Source organism: Sciurus carolinensis, chromosome 4, assembly GCF_902686445.1.
Source record: "Sciurus carolinensis chromosome 4, mSciCar1.2, whole genome shotgun sequence".
NCBI classification, from domain to species: Eukaryota; Metazoa; Chordata; class Mammalia; order Rodentia; family Sciuridae; genus Sciurus; species Sciurus carolinensis.
Genome location: NC_062216.1, coordinates 90,432,442 through 90,448,761, shown reverse-complemented (window position 1 = coordinate 90,448,761; position 16,320 = coordinate 90,432,442). Strand labels below are relative to the sequence as shown.

Sequence of the window (16,320 nt, the reverse complement as noted above, 5' to 3'; positions counted from 1 at the left end):
ACTTGGTAGCGGCTGCCAGTGTGTGTGTGGTGGGAGAAGAGGGAATAGACAACAAGAAAAACACATAGAGCTTAAAAAAAGATGTAAAATGATTCACTTCATGCCATATGGACAAAAATGTTGTCACAAAAATAAGGCCAAAAAATAGTGCCAGGTTAGACTTTTAGTTCAAAAACATATGTATAATCATCCCCATGAACATGAATTTTAATTAGTATTTTGATAGAGAGAAACCAGATATTTTTTTAACCTGCTCTGTTCTTGTTTTCTGTTCCTCTCCCAGTTTTAGCCTCCATTAAACATTCATATACTGTATGTTTTGTGTCTGCATGAGGAAAATGCCTTATCCCTGGATTGGTGGGAATGCAAACATCTTGGTTTTCTGTGGCATACAAAATATCTTCCCAGTGGAGCTCGCAAGCAGGAGCTTATCACAGGGAAATCTAGAGCTCTCTCTGAGACCCAGGCTCGCCAGGGAGGAAGGAAGCCATATGCCCTTTTCTTTGTCAGTGAGGCATCTGTACCCATTCAGCTCCCCACATCCACCCTTCACGCCATCCACACCTCATCTCTCTGGGATGCCTTTTCAATATAAAATGTGTTTGGTATATGTACATATTATTATGTGACAGGGCAGTTTTGGGGGGAAAAATAGATGATTATGACTATATAAGCTTTCAAATGAAGCCTGTGACTTATTAATTAATAAATGTAATATGTACTTGCATTGTATTTATCAGTTGCACTCTACCTACTTCTAAAAAGAATTGGAAATGATAGTACTCATCAGAAGATTCTGTGCTAAAACATCTTCCCTCAGCAAAAAACTTTCCCACCTTCAATGAGATGCTTCGATTAATGTTCTGCATGTGATGATCCGATGGTGATAAGCAAAATGCTCATATGAGCAGCGATGTTCTGCTTAGGAGGCCATTCACACCCCAGGTTTCTTGCTCCACCAAATGAACACAGGTGAATCAGACATTTGTATTATAAATGATACAAATGAATTTTTTAAAGCCTGGTATTAAAAATCATTCAAATCTTGGTACAAAAGCATTCACCTATTTCATATTCTTTATTAGACTTTCAGAGCTTTCCTCTGAGTATTAGATCCATTTCAGTCCACTCCAAGACTAAAGGGAAAAATCAACAATAGTCTAAGGAAAGGTAAATTTTATCTCCCTCCTAGGGTCCCACAGAGATTTCTCAGACTTATTTCTGGCAAACCCTAACAAAACCAATTCTTTTTTTCTCTCCTCTTCCCTTCTTCCCCCAGGAGCCTCTGATCCCTTCCATTAGTGTGTTATGTCTCATTGGCCTTGTCTAGTGACCCTCTTGGTGCTGACAGATTCCTTGGGGCTTGCTGTTTACTTCTGTTCTTTGCTCAAAGGCATTAGTCATCATTCCTGGAAGGATTATGCTGCAGTGTGGAAGTCAACTGTCCTGCAAAGGCCCATGTGTTAAAGGGTTTTGTCCCAGGGTAGCACTTTGGGAGGTGAGGAAATTTTAAGGGCCAGTGCCTAGTGGCAGGTTTTAGGATACTGAGGTCGTGTCCTCAAAGGGGACCTGTCTCAGGACCTGCCTCAGGACCTGTGGGTCCTGGTCTCTTGCTCTTCTTTTGCTTCCTGACCATGAGGTGAACAGTGTTGCCATGATGTGCTACCTCGCCAAAGACCCCAAAGCAGTTGGGCCAACTGACCATAGGCTGAAACATTAAAAACTATGAGTCAAACATTTTCTGTTTATAAGTTGATTATCTCAGGTATTTGTTGCAGCAAAGGGAAGCTGACAAACAGGTTACAACCACAGAAGGGAATGTGTTATTGTGACCTCAAGATACAAACCAGGCTTCATGTCTGTCCATTGCTTAACAAATGTAGGAAAGATGGCCTTGGTATTATCTACAGGCTGTTGCATGTTCAGAAGAGTAGAAATAAACTCACTGCTAAGTATACATGGCTGTTCCAAAGTCTACTGACACATATTTGCTGGAAGTTCTCCCTAAACTTTTAGGTCAGACTTGTGTTGGATTTAGTAGATTCATTCATTCACTGTTTTAAAGTCCCTAATATAAGTTCTAAACTTGAAGAATGTTGAAGGTTATTCCTAGCTACCAAGACATTTATAGATAAAAGAATATTTTATTTCTCTTAGGGTTTCAGATCTTCCAGTGGTTGAGATTGAGGGTTTTAATAGTATCTTATGAAATGAAGAAATGTTTAGAAAACACTTTAAATATATATTCTCTCCATTACTACCAATCAAGACTATAAGTACTCTGTACACATGAATCTATATTCAAAACTAGGAATAAGTGTGAACTCTAGTGAAAGCAAAAGAGGTAATTCAGGTTCCCAGTTCTGCTTTTTGCCTCTATCAGAAATGCAAGACAGACAGTATTACAGATGAAGGCAACCACTTACCCACCAGTGGTTTACTGAGGGTTACATGATGAGCTTTAGAGGCACTCATGCAAGACTCGGAATGTGACTCAGTGGTTGAGTACTTGCCTTGACTCATTAAGCCCTCAGTTCATCCCCAACACCACAAACAAACATGCAAACAAAACAAAAACAGTGAAGAAAAGGTACATTCATGCAGATTATTCATTGCAACATTATTTGCAATTGCAAAATAGTGGCAATAACCTAAATACCCATCTGCAGATAAGCCTGTTGAATAAATTAAAGTGTATCCCTACAATGAAGTATCATGGAATATAAAAAATAATGAGAAAGATCTCTAATTTCTTCCATGGAGTTATTTCCAGGATACATTGCTAGGTATAAGTGAAAAAAGTATATATAAAGAAAGAAAACTTCAAAGAATATATACAGAGTGCTGTTTCTTGCATAAGAAAGAAGGGCAAATAAGAATAAATATGTATTTTTGGTTTTATTTACAAAAAGAAATAAATATAGGTAGGATAGGCCAGAATTAATGAAAATGATTACGTCTAAGGCATGGGTGAGAATAAATAGAAAAAATACAATGGGATTAAATTCAGAGTTGTTACCTTTTTATATAATTTTGACTTTTGAACCATGCAAATAACAAATATATATATCTGTATATGTATACATATACATGTATATACATATATATATATATATATATACACAAAAATAAAATTTAACCAACAATAATGAGATAATATATTTGATGTTATATACTATCATGGATGAAAAGCCAAATGGTAATCATTGATGGTACCTCAGGTTAGTAGGCTAATAAAGAACTGAAAAAAGTGAAGTAAGAGAGGCATTTAAGAGATTGATTCCTACTGGTTTGTATATATTACTGGTAATAGCCTGCCAAATTTAATCCTTAAATTTTATATTTCTTATATTCCTGCAACTAATAAGAATTCTATCTCCCTCTTTCTTACAGTTACTTATGACAAGAAAGAGAATAAATGGAATTATTAATTGTTTTATCTGTTTTTACAATCATAATTTGAGTCAGTGATGTGATTTCTTATCATATAATCTTGGGAGAAGGGAACACAGAATTTGTTCAAATTATTTGCCTGTTTCTAAGTCAATATATTTATTAAAAACATAACAAATTATAGAAAATATTACTTGCTTCCTAATGAGCCATATTGTTTTTTCCCTTTAATTTTTATTTACTACACCAACTCTGACAATAATGTTCCATTTTTTTACTAATATGTAACTCTCTCTCTGAATAAAACATGCTTTTGGAATTAACCCTTTGTGGAGGCAAGAAAGTAGTAGTTATTAAAATTGTTTTAATAAAATTAAACATAACTACAGAAAAAGGAGGGAAATTCTCCTAGAAATTGTTGATTCTATTTAACTAGTGGATTTTTCCAGTAGCTCCAAAGTATTAAAGTTTGAAAGTTTTCTCCCATCTTATGCCTTGGACAACTCTGATTGCTCATGTTCTTAAAGCACTTGTTAAAAAAAATAATGGTATGGGGCATTTAAAAATTGTGTTGCATTGGGCTGCCTCTAAACAGGCTTCAAAAAGATTACTAACAGGAAAGCTGATTTTGATGATGGGCATGATATAGGTATAGATTCATGTTCTCAACTTTTGATCCTGACAATCACCTTTACCTGAGGGAAGAAAAGGGGGAAGGAGATAGGAGTGTGTAATAATGAGGTAGATCTTCCTTAATAATGAGGTAATTCTTCCTTAGAATTTGTTTGATTTAACCAGAATTTATTGACACCTACTGTGTGTCTAACACTTGAGTACTTCCTTTTATCCATGCCCTTCTAATTAAATAGGCAAAATTTCACAGACTTTCACACAGGGCAAAAGCAGTCTGAGAATTAAACACATTGAATAGATAGAAAGATAGTTGATAGAATGGGAGAATGCATACACAGAGTGAGCAGCACTCTGTGTGTTTCTGATGGGGAGAAAAGGAACATAGTAGGCAAGAAAAATCTCTATTCAGGTCCGGTTTTAGTTATATGTCGGCGATCATGATGTTAATGTTGTACCACTGCACTTACCTGCACTTTTCTTCATGCAGTGACATAGTGAAGAAAAAGATGAAGTGGAAACATAAGTTCCCTAAATCCAAAAGTATGAAATATAAGTGCTCCCTGCCAAAGTAGGCAAGATCTGGAATTTTTAAAAAATGTGGATCTATAGAATAAATATGCAACCCTCCTGATAATGTTGGCTGATGAAGTGAAATTCACCAACTGCAATTCTGGCACAGAGACACACAGTGCCTGCATACACTCACGAGCACACAGGCACACACACACAGACCCTCAGAATATCCTTAATCATTTGCTATCTTATTTACATTTCATTTGCTAGAGTAAATTTTATCATTTGAACTTTTAAAAAATATATTTCAGTATTACTTAAGCAAAAAATAAGGAATAATGTGATTGGCTTTAAAATAGCTTATTACCATTCAAATACTCTCTAGATAAATTATATTTTAAAAGAAAAAAAAAACTATTTCAGCTTCTGAAACATTCTAAATGGAGACTTAGCTCTAAGTAATCAAAATTGCTTTACTTGCGCAGAGCGGCATTAAAAGCCTTGTCCACTAATTGAGTGAAGCGGCAGGACTGAAGCAGCCTTGTCCCCTCATTAGATGATCTTGCAGGCACTGTTTGTCATCCTGGGTTGCTGGGCTCAATCTAACAGTACTGCTGGCTCAAATTAATGGTAATTCATTATGACACAGTCTGTCCTTCCAGAGCAACAACAATGGAAGCCAGTGGGGCATCTGTCTACCCCGGTTGCATCTTTATCTCATTCCTCTCCACTGTAGCGCAGGCGACCACCTTTGCAGAGACCTCTAAGTCCTTTAGCTAACTGGTGATTGGAGATGCAACCTGACTGAAGAATAATATCCAGGTCTCCTCTACCTCCTAATGCTACTGAAAGAGGGTCTGTCTGGAAAATGAGGCCATTTTCTAAAGGAAACAAAGTAACACATGTTATGTGCAGGGGTTTCTTTGGAATGTAAATAACTCACCTGTATCTACTCGTGGAGGAAGAGTCATAGGAAATATTGAGATAGAATGGTCATAGATGTGATCCAGGTTCAAAGATGATAAGGATCTTCTGACTCTGTGAGTTTGTTTATTCAACACATTTTGGAGGAAACCTCATGTTCAGATGATGAGTGTCACTGTTCAAAATGTTGCTCTGTATTCACAAGAGCAGGCAGAACGTCGCCACTGGGAGAAAACTCCTAGCAGCAATGCAAGTGGACACATCCTCCTAGCAACTGTAAACTGCATGTTTACATCAATCAGTTTATTGTGATGATTCAAATAGTTTCTTCTGTCCATGGAAGAATGAGTCAGCTCTACCTGAGCAAGTGCATCCAAGTAATATCTGGAGAGGGCTTTTCTTCCAACCTTAAATTACTCATGGATGTAGAAAAGTTTGCATCTATTGACCAATTGACTTTGCACGGCTGAAAGTGGGGATGCTTAGTTGGTATGAACTATAGGACGGTCGTATCACCCACTGTTTTCCCAACACTGCGTCTGCTCTCACAGTGGGACATCTATCCAAGCAGTATGGGCATGGTGTGATTTTAACTAACAGCCTGCCTGTCTACATACCATTTATTGTTTGAAATTCCTTGATTAGAATCTTTCCTTTAGGCTATATATTTTTAAAAAGCTTTTCTTACTAAATGCTTAACTTCTCTTAATCTATTGCTTACAAGGGCTAATAGATTACCATTAGTTGTCAGTAATATTTGTGTATTTATTTATCTAATATTTATTTCTGTAACACAATCCCTACTGAAGTGCTCTACATTAAAATCCTCCAGTTTAGAACTAGTGCCTGTTACCTCATTTTGCAAAATTCTGAAATAAAATGCAGATAAATGTGCTTTCACATGGTAGGGTGTATTGTTTGCTTGCTTGCTTATTTGGTGCTAGAGCTTGAACCCAGGGCCTCATGCTTCCCAAACCCACATTCTCCCACCCCCAGACTCTGCATAGTGATTCTTAATAAGCTTTGACTGAATACTTGCTTTCTCCATCAAATCTACTCTACTCATATTTGGCCTTCACAATTTTAGTTAATAGCAACTCTGTTTGCTCATTCCAAACACACCAGCAGGCAACCTAGGTATCTCTCTCACAACTCTGTCCAATCTGCTGGCAAATCATCTAAAAAAAAAAAAAAAAAAAAAAAATATATATATATATATATATATATATATTCTGAATTCATCACTGCTATTATAGTTCCAGATAGGCTAACTGATTGCCTGGAATGGTTGGAACAAAGGGATATGGCCCACCCAAAATGCCAATAGCAAACTCATGGACAAATTCTGAACCTATTAAAACTGGTCACGTGGTTTCTTGCTTTGGTTTGAGCCTTTACAATGGCCTCTAATTTTCCTGTGCACAAAAGCCTGCATCCTTATAACGGCCCACAAGTTTTCATACAATCTGTGTCACCCACTTTGCAATCTCGCTTCCTGTTACTCTCCCCTTGTTCACTGCACTGCAGCCACTCTGAAAAGGTAATCATGCGATCACGTTGTTCCCTCTGCCTGAAAAATTTGTCCCTCAGTTTACACATCTCACTTGCTCACCTCCTCGCCCACGTATCTTCCTTCCCTTTTTTGGGGTACCAGGGATTGAATGTAGGGACACTTGACCATTAAGCCACATCCCCGGCCCTATTTTGTATTTTATTTAGAGAAAGGGTCTCACTGAATTGCCTAGTGCCTTATTTTTGTGGAGTCTGACTTTTAACTCACGATCCTCCTGACTCTGCCTCTCAAGCCACTGGGATTAGAGGTGTGTACCATCTCTTCCTTCTCTTTTACCCTGCTTAAAATTGGAGATCCTCCTCTCAGAGGTCTAACCACAAGTTGTTTTGTTAGTTTTTAAAGTACATATTGCCATCTAACACATTGTGTTGTTTTCTTGTCTTTCTTTACTTCACCAGCCTGAGAGATTTTTGTCTGCTTTCTTCTGGCTATGATCACATTGCTTAGGAGAGTATATGGGATGTACTAGATGCTCAGTAAATGGTTTTTGAATGAATGAATTTAAACTTACAACTACCTTAGTATTACATGAAAGAAGTACAGATTCTTAAGCTGAGAAGCTAGTAGTTTTGTCAAGAGGAACTTATGTAGTAAAGAGAAGGATTTGCATATATTCTCACAGACACATTTTTCCTTTAAGTATTTATTTAACTCCTATTTTAAGTCAGGCTGTGTTTTAGAGGTAAAGCAATGGGCAAAATAGGCAAAGTCATAAAACAAACTAGTTTTAGGAATGGTAAGTGCAACTTGGAAGATAAAAGAAAATGGAGGAGGGGTAGTGACAGATGGGGTAAGAGATGCCTTCACTTCTCATTGTTTTTCTACTGTGCCCTGAGCAGCTCATTACACAGTAGTAACAATTACTTTATTATATTAGCAAATACTAGGAAATGAAATGTGGAAATGATATATAGGCATATTTTGAAGAGAGCTATGGGATCTTTTGGAAGGAAAATTGATTTTGAAGTTAAGCATCCCTGAGTTCAAATCCCAATTCTGGCCAGGTGCAGTGGCACACATCTGTAATTCCAGCAGCTCGGGAGGCTGAGGCAGGAGAATCTCGAGTTCAAAGCCAGCCTCAGCAATTTAGTGAGGCCCTAAGCAACTAGGTCCTAGCTAGATCCTGTCTCAAAACAAAAAATAAAGAAGGGCTGGGGATGTGACTCAGTGGTCAAGAACCTCCGGGTTCAATCCCTGGTACCAAAACAAAAGAAAAACCAAAAAAATGTTCTAGCTCAGCTACCTGTTCACTACATGGGCAACTAAGTTCAACTTATTTGTTAAATTGCATTAATAATGTACAATTCATAGGGTGATTGTGAAATAAAGAGCCAGTATAGATAAAATGTCCAGTACATAGGATTTTAAAAAGACTTTTGACAACACATAGGAAGTGAATCTAGACATGGTGCCCCAGTAGAGGTTGTGGGCTGTAGTGGGAGACTAGGTTCTGATGAGGACACTAGGTACCCACTCAGATCCTGTATAAAACTTAATTTAGTTTTTGACCCACTTACATAATAGCATACAATTTGTGCATATGTTTTATTCTATTTAATAGCCTTTTATTATTATAAAGTAATAATAAGTCCTGAACTCCTGCACCTATTCATATAGTTCATGGAGGGAGACTATAGTTCTGTCTCTCAGCATTCCTTACCACTCTTCTAGAAAGAGAACCCAACTTCCACCATACAACCTTTCCTTTGGAAGAGCTGCTACTTCATTCTCACCTACCCCAAAGGCACCAGATAGTCCTGACCAATCAAAGACCCTCATCTTCCTGGCCTCTGAGATACAAAAGGAAAAACCCTGGATTCCCCCATATGTGTACAAAACTATCTTCTCTTATGTGTTTACTTTCTCCTTGAATGGTAATGAAAATTTAATTAGATTACCTGTACATGTTCTTTCTTTACCATGAAAAATTATAAAAATAACAGAATGATCTCACATTGATAGAGCATTTATAATGGGCAGTCTTGGTCTTGACATGCAATAAAAATTAATTCTGATAAATATTCTTTGACTATTCTGCTTCCCATTTAAGAGACAAGGAAATGGACATTAAGTTACTTTTCAGTGATCACACATAAACACTACTACTGGGATGTGGGAATAGCCAGAATCAACAAATACTTGATAGAGAAAACATGGCATTTTTTGTTCATTACCTAAGGAGCAAGACCACACTTAAAAATCTCTTTACTTATACTACTTAGAATTTCTTTGGAACAGACTAGCATTATTGGACTTTGTTTGCTTGACAATTATTTTATGAATTACCAAGATTTTAGATGGGAGAGACTGAAAATCAGCCCTCAATTTTTTTTTTTTTTTTTTTTTTGGTACTGGGGGATTGAACCCTGGGGTGCTTAACTACTGAACCACATCTCCAGCCCTTTTTATTTTTTGTTTTGAGACAGTTGCAATAAATTGCTTAGGGCCTTGCAAAATTGCTGAGGCTGGTTTTGAACTTGTGATCCTCAGGCACACCCCACCATCCTGCCCCACAACCCCCATGCTGGGAGTCCCTGGGATTATAGGTGTGTACCACAGTACCTGGTCCTAACCCTCTAATCCCAGGTGGTTTTTTGTGTTTTTTTTTTTTTTTATTGTTTTTTTCTGATAATATCTAACCTATCAGGGAATTAAAAGGATTTTGGAAGTTTTCTGCTAGAATCCAAGGACAAAGTTGAATTGTTTTTGTTTTTTTTCCATCATACCACAACTATACCTTTTTCCTTAGGTTTGTCTTGGCAACATTGTCAGAATTTAATTGACCATAAATGTGTGGTCAGTTTCTGTTCTTGAAATTCTATGCCATATGTGTGTCCTTATACTAGTACCATACTGTTTTGATTACTGTTGCTTTGTTGAAAATTTCAAAGTTGGAAAGGATGCATCCTCTGCCCTTTTTCTTCTGTTTCAGGATTGTTTTAGCTATTCTGAATCCCTTACATTTTAGGATTTTAGGGTAAACTTGTCAGTTTCTGTAAAACAAAGAGGCACACACACCAGCTGGGATTTTGATAAGAGATTGTGTTGAGTCTATAGATAAATTGTGGGAAATTTTCATTTTAACAATATTAATTTTCCAATCCCTGAATATGGGATTTCTTTTCATTTTTAAGGTATTAACATTGTTTAGTACTGTTTTTTAGTTTATAATGTACAAGTCTTCTATTCCTATCATTAAATTTATATCTAAGTGCTGTATTCTTTTCCATGTTATTATAGATAGAATTGTTTTCTTGATTTCATTTTCAGAATGTTCACTTCTAGTGTATAGAAATACAGTTGTTGTTTGCGTATTGATCAAGTGCACTCAACCACACTGAACTTAGTCATTAGTTCTTAGAGTGTTTTGGTGAGTATAAGGATTTCTGTATAAAAATAATGTTGCCTAAAAATGGAGGTGGTTTTACTTCTTCCTTCAAATCTTGATGACTTTTACTTCCTTTCTTTCTAGAGAACCTGTCTGAGACCTCTAGCACAGTGTTGACTAAAAGTGGTTCAATCAGGCATCCTTGTCTTGTTCCTACTCTGGGGAAAGCAGTCAGTCTTTTACTATTAAGTATTATCATTGGGTTTTTCATAGATGCTTTTTAATAGGTTGAGGAAGTTTCCTACTCTGGCTACTTTTGTCAATCCAGGATGCTGGATTTTTCAAATGTTTGTCAATCTATTGAGATGATTTTACAAGTGTATCCTTTATTAATATGGTATTACATTATTTGATATTTAGATATTAAATCAATATTGCATCCCTGGGACAAATCCCACTTGGTTATGACATATAATTCTTTGTACCCTTTTATGTACCTTAAAAAATTTTAGGTACTCCAGAAATCACCAAATTGTTGAGGCTTTCTGAAATGAAAAGTCTTATAAAAGTTAATAATCAAAAGTTGTACAAGTCCCCTGGTCCTAGATGCCTCTAAATCTATGTGCAGTTTAGTATGCTAGATAAGTATCCAAGAAGTAGCATTTCATAACCTAAAAGTGTAATTTTTAAGTATTATTTTAAAAATACTGAACATGTAATCTGGTTGATAATACAGGATCATCTTGGGGCAAAAAAAATGTTTATTATTATTCAAATTTGATAAGCCTATTGGATGATGCCAAATATCATTAATAAAAACTCTTGAAACCATGGGATCTAGTCTTAGGGGGCAAGCTTAAAAACTGAAGAATAACAGATGAACTTGACTTGATAATGATTATTGTACATTCACAAATAAATAATAAAATGATAAAAAGTTATATATGTTGAACACATTCTGGATTTGTTTAGAATCATAATAAGCTTAGAAAACTGTCATTCATTTTGGAAATAATAGACCTTTAGAGGTTAGATAAATTTCCAAAGCTTTCCTTTATGGGACCAATGACTAATTTCTATTTTTATATATGAAATCTGAAATCTATATCTGATGAAGAATTACTGAGTGTAAATAGTGTTTGTTTTTATTTTCCTTTTTTACTATTGTTGTTTTCAACCTAAAATTATTCAATGAGTTTAGACTGTTTGTTCTTATACTTAGCATCCTAGTACAACTTGGCACTGTGCTTTGCTAAATGCAAGTAGATATGTATTTAATAAATTTTAGTGCTCATTAGAATGTTTTCCCTAATGTACTATAGCTATAATAATCCTGAATTTTAAGAATAATTTTGAGTTGACTATCATGAAGTATAACAATGGTTATAATTGACTATCTCAATAAAATTAAGCATAGGATCACCGTAGGCTACATACATATGTGTGTGAATGCATACATGTATATATACAGACATGCACATGACTCAGTATAAAAATTTCAAATGATTTAATTGATATGGATTCAAATTACCTAGATCATATTTTTACATTTCAACTTGCACTATAATTTGAAATATCATTAATAAATGTTTGGTTTATTACCATAAAATGGGATTCTGATTACAATAAGTTATATACTCTATGCATGTGTAATATGTCAAAATGTACTCTACTGTCATGTGTTTACAAAAATATTCAAGAAAATAAATAAATAAATGTTTGGTTTTTAGTTGTTCATTGATTATTCATTCATCAACCACTAACTGGCACAGTTCTATGAGTCTGACACTGTATGGAAATGAATCTAGTCTGAAAAACAAACCAACCAACCATTTTGTTGTGAAATTAATATTTCTTCCAAATTTTTGTAGCAAAAATCTTTTTTAACTCTTTGTGATGTTTAATTTTTCCCCCTGGGGAATTTTGGAATTACTTTAATATTCCTCACTTTTTTTTTTTTTTAAGCAATTCAAGAAATAGATAATACCAAGGACACCAGGAGTGGCAGAGATTGGACTGGAAGGCTCAACAGGTCAGAAATTGCCATTATTTGTTGATCTGTATATTTGGCATAAATTATTCAATTCTTAAATCTCTGCAAATTCTATTTCTTATATGTGCTTTACTTGGGGTGTCCTGAGTTTTGCAAATTGTGACTCACACTCATATCACAAGTCCAGCATTTGGATATCCTCTTTTCAGAATTTAAGTATGCAAAATTATTTAAATAAACTTTTAAAATGGAAGAAAAATTTTAACCTAATAATATACATACAGATATCTTGGTTTCTATTAATCCTTATATAAGCTGCTTTAAAATAAAGACTGTTTTAGGAATTTCCCAGATTCAAATTCTTAAAATGTATCAAATGTCCATAATGATGTGATTGTAGTGGGAGGGCACTTGGGTTATAAAACCAAGTTTCCTTTTTTTTCTACTGTATTCTTTGTATTCAGGTTCACCTCTAAAAGCTCTGGACACTCTTTGAAATCCATCTGTTTGCTAACAATTTTAGTTGCTGAATCTTGACCGTCATGTATAAAACAAAGCTTACTTAAAAGAGACAATTTCTGTGTACACACAAAGATCCCAGCAGTCAAAGGGTCTCCCTGGAGCAAGTTATTGTGGGAAGGATGACATCTTTTATTCAGTGAGTGGAAGCCCTGTTGTCCTTTGCTCTGGGTACTGCCTGGAGTGTGGATGATGACTTTTCATTTACCTCCTGGTTCTCTCTATTGTCTTAAACAATGATTACAACTCTTACTACTATTGCTTGGCTACTTACAGAAGACTCCGGATCTCATCCTCTCTGCTGTTCTCCAGCATTACCACTTCTATAACTCCCTGAAGTCTTAGCTCCTCCACATCTTGGTCTCTTATACAAAACTACCTGTGGGTTTTGCAGTTTTCCTCACACAGAGATCAGTGCCTTTGTCATTCAGTCTGATTTGACTTCATGTAAAATGACTCACTTAAATGGAAAGTGGGCTTAAAACTCTTCTGCTTCGATGCTCCCCAGCTTTTGTTATTATTTAGCATTAGCATCAGGGATTAGACAGCTTTTGTTGTCATGTACCTTGAGAGAATATTACCCTTTGGTTAAAGGAAAGGTAATTTCAAGTATATCTTGATGCAGTACATATGCTCAAGTCTACTCTTCAAGTAGGTAAGAAGTTTGAAAAAAACTGTTCAAAATAATTTTTCTGTGCAACTAGATTTGTAAGTAGGTCTGTGCTGATTCTTGTACAGTGTTGAGAACCACTTCTGAGTGATACTTTCATAAAGAGTTTTATGATAATAAGCACCCCAAATTTTTCGGTTTACAAATATCACTGAACTAAACATTAAAACCAAATAAACTGAAGCTAAAAGTGGTGAGTATACTTGGCATTCAGCTGTTATGTAAATATTGCCCTTAATATTGTTGTTGTTTGAGATTTTCATGTGTGGAAGCAAAATCAAGAAGAAGGAGACAAACATCTCATGGATCACTATAGTCTGAAGAGGCTTATTCAGTCCACTTATTCTGCACACCTAAATTGCAATCCAGCATCACAGGAAGCTCTAGTAACAGCTAAATCAGTTCTTCATGTGATGTAGGCCAACTGCATTATTCTCCTTACAATCATGGAATGCAAACCATTCTTTACACTACATTTGCACCCTCTTATTTGCCTCCTTCATCAATTTATAATTGTGTAAAGAATATAACTGATTCTCAGCTTTCACTTTGAATTGTACTAATATTTGAAAAAAAATCAAGAGTTTTAAATTTTTTTTCCTAATGTCATTTCTTGAAAAAGTTTTCTAGACAAAAAGATGATTTTCATTAATTCTTTATTCACATAAGGAAAGTTCTCCTCTTATAGGGATTTAATTCTGGTGAAAGAAAGAATAGAATGAAGATTTTGATATATATGTCAATGTGGATAAATACTAAAAAATAAGGAACATGGAGAGACTAATGCAGATGTACTCTCTAGAAGGAAGCCCTCTCTGATGAATGAAGTGAGAGCGGGAGCTGTTTAGAAAAAGAGGGGAAGAGAGGCACATTTACCTGGAAGAGTAAGTGTGAGGTATGTGCTCACAGTGTTGAAGAAATGACAAGAGCAGTAGAGGGGGAGCTGGGGAGATAGCTCAGTCGGTAGAGTGCTTGCCTTGTAAACACAAGGCCATGGGTTCGATCCCCAGCACCACCCCCCAAAAAAAAGAAAAAAAGAAAGAAAAGAGCAGTAGAGGCTGGAAGAGAGTGAGGAACAGATAGGTGAGAGACCAGCCTGGGGACAGTGATGTGCCTCCATCCAGAGACTGGTAGACTGTGGTAGTGTCTTGATATTATTCTATCTGAGATGGGACATCTACTTAGAATTAAAGGGATTTTAGCAGATGAGAGGCATACTAACTCATGTTTTAAGCATTTTTCTGACCCATAGGTTGTATCCAACAGTTTTAAAATTTCTCTTTATAGGCAGAATATAAATTATAATTCAAAATAGGCTTAAGTTAACAATCAGGGCAACATTGTCTTTTCAAAATATTGACTGATGATTGTGTTCAAGAAACTTAACAGATAGTATAGCCATCTTTTTCTGTCCCATATCCTTAATTTGCAGAACTTTAAAAATTCTTTAGAATTTGAATCATGTTATTTTGCTTTTGATAATAATTTGTTTCATAACAGGGATAATATAATCATTAATGATAATTACATGTATTTTAAAATTGTGTGCATCTGATGAGTTTCTTGGCTCAGCTGAATTTCTCGATTGTTTGCCATTTATACTTTGTGTTAAGTCCACAAACTGGTTTTGAAATTTATCTTCTATTTGCAAATGAAGACTTTAAAAATTATGTTATGTTTTTGTTATAATTATCACATGATCCATAGATTATTTGTTAGGAGGAAACATGGAGTAGTTTAAAAACAACAACAACGAATAATTTGGTAGGAATAAGAGAGCATGTATGTAGGAAGCAACTCTAAAACTTTCCAGCGGGGTGATTTGGGCTTGTGTTTGTTACCAAATGACTCGTTATACCAAATGAGCAGTGTTATTCTCATCTTTATATTTCCCTTACATTTGTTAAGCCATTATATCCATAGGTAAGGAATAGGAATTGGTTGAATAAAAAGTTGTATATATAATAGGAATAGCTGTTTATAATATAAATGATAAAATAAGGGCACTATTTCGTATTAGTCACAGAGGACAGTGTCCATGTTTATTTTCAGAAAAATCATCAGCTTAGAGAAGATATTACTGATACTTAGGAAGAAGAGTTAATTGTACCGTTATCATTCCTATTGTGTGATGAATCAGAGTAGTGAAATTGGAATTCAGAATGTGAAAGTTGCTTCTTCAAGCAGTCTTGTCTCAGTAGTTTTAACCTACCAAAGAACTTTATTAAAATTGTTTTCAAAAATTTTAAATCTGCATATTAGAAACTATTAAAGTTTTAACTAGATAATGTAAGTGTAGGTATCTTTTATTGCAATTATATATTTCTATTTCTATATATTTCCATTATGGAAAATTATGTATTACATGCACATGCATACACATGCACACACACACACACTTCTCTGTTTATGAATATTTAGTATAATTTTCCAGAAAATGTTTGTCTATTCTAAATTCTTCCCTTATTGGTCAGAGGAATTAAAATACTTTTAATATTAAACTAAGAACATCAAAGAAATAAAAATGTTCTTTAATGTTACCTTTTGGAGAGTTTATGCCGAAACCTCACATACACTAAAAATTGTCCTTGAGTCTAGAATAATTCTAGACCCATCTACATCAGATCCCAATGGAGTTTCTCCATCTCCCATGAGTACCAGTCCTTCCACGTATGCTTAATCCCATTTCTTCAGCTCACTCTGGAAACCAATTCTCCTCTCTGGGTTTTTCAATTTGTCCCTCTTATCTGGGAACTTCAATATTTAAATATACT

The 16,320-nt window shown here is 35.2% G+C and overlaps 1 protein-coding gene across 4 annotated transcripts in view; it reads left to right on the top strand.

Moving 5' to 3' along the window:
• Nucleotides 1–16,320, top strand: part of Sox5 (SRY-box transcription factor 5) — a 943,363-nt gene that overhangs the window by 310,989 nt on the left and 616,054 nt on the right. For all 4 annotated transcript variants that reach the window (XM_047549529.1, XM_047549528.1, XM_047549526.1 and 1 more), the window contains one exon: nt 12,330–12,396. The gene's annotated coding sequence lies outside the window, so the exon portion shown is untranslated. The remainder of the gene's footprint in view (nt 1–12,329; nt 12,397–16,320) is intronic.